Below are 1407 nucleotides of genomic sequence, written 5' to 3'. Positions count from 1 at the left end.
CTTAGTTGTTACTCATTTTTCGTCTTATTTTAACATAGTTACAAACCGTGTTCTACCTTATAGGGTTCTAGAATCTATGCTTTGGTTCACTACTCCTCACAATACTCATCAGCTTTTGTTACTAAATGTTTTTACAGCCATAATATCTATATTATGTTATGCACATAATTTACACGTTTTAAGTTCCTTTTCAACACTATCATTAATTTACAAGGCTTCTGTTGGGGCTAGTCAGATACAACATCACTATACAAAGACGGAGACTCGATAAAAGAAAAAGAAAGCTTCCTCACTCGAGAATCGAACTTGTGTCTTCTGTTTGCAACGACGAATAGCGTACGTATCTATCTATCTATCTATCTATCTATCTATCTATCTATCTATCTATATATCTATCTATCTATCTATCTATCTGTCTGTCTGTCTGTATGTCATCGATTTATCATCTACATGTAGACATAAGTCAATATACAGACAATGTATAGACTGTAGATAGGTACCTATAACGATAGATATACATAACATTCAGGAATATACAATTTGTATAGACTTATATGTTTCATACTGATTCATATCTGTGTACTACTGTTTGCTGATAGCTGTGCATTGTTTGCTCATGAAGATTCCAATATTCAAAAGACTATCTTGAGCTTTTCTAAATAAAGGCGTGCGAGAACTTTGGATTCACAATAAGCACTACAAAGGCAGACGTTCTCTTCCAGCCTCCCTCTGGAGTTTTTGTGCAAATCCTCCCCCTTGAAAATAACCCTATCCGTACGTCGTGTTTTACTATCGTATCCATGCGACGTATGGAACTCTATGCCACCACGTTCCAAAGAGGAAATTTACTCGTTAATCCGATCTGCACGCTTTGCTTACCAGTCTGTCAGAATGATTTCTTGAGAAATACTGAAAGTTTCAGAGAGATCTTCGTACTAGAAGTATTCCCAAAACTGCTGTACGGTGCCAAGACTGGACAATGCACCAACGTCATGCCAAGAAGCTTACCACTTTCAACGTGAAATGTCACAGAATAATTTTTGGCATCATATGACAGGAAAAAGTTCCAGACGCCGAAGTTCTCAACTGGCAAAAACCGAAAGTTTATATTAAAAGGACTCAAATTAGCAGGGCAGCTATCGTAAAAACTGCTTGGTTTCAGAATCCCAAAGGTAGTTGTATTCTATTCTGAACTGAAAGTCCTCTAGGAAGAGTAAAGTTGGGGCACAAAAAAGCGCTTCAAGTGCACCCTGAGAATACCTCTAAAGTATTTCAATAGAAATCTTTCTCCTGATGGACACAGCCGAAGAGCAGCAGTCACAGCGAGCAGCAAGTCTTGTTTAATCTCTGTATATTTCCATATCAAGTTTTGTATTACACTTTCGGTATTGTATTATATATACGTAT

The 1407-nt window shown here is 37.0% G+C and overlaps 1 protein-coding gene across 1 annotated transcript in view; it reads left to right on the top strand.

Annotated features, from left to right (window-relative positions):
* LOC101858107 (corticotropin-releasing factor receptor 1) overlaps positions 1-1407 on the top strand; it is a gene marked incomplete at its 5' end in the record, with an annotated part of 19928 nt that overhangs the window by 16569 nt on the left and 1952 nt on the right.

Source organism: Aplysia californica, unplaced genomic scaffold, assembly GCF_000002075.1.
Source record: "Aplysia californica isolate F4 #8 unplaced genomic scaffold, AplCal3.0 scaffold00193, whole genome shotgun sequence".
Classification (NCBI taxonomy): domain Eukaryota; kingdom Metazoa; phylum Mollusca; class Gastropoda; order Aplysiida; family Aplysiidae; genus Aplysia; species Aplysia californica.
This window is presented reverse-complemented; position numbering and strand designations above follow the sequence as displayed.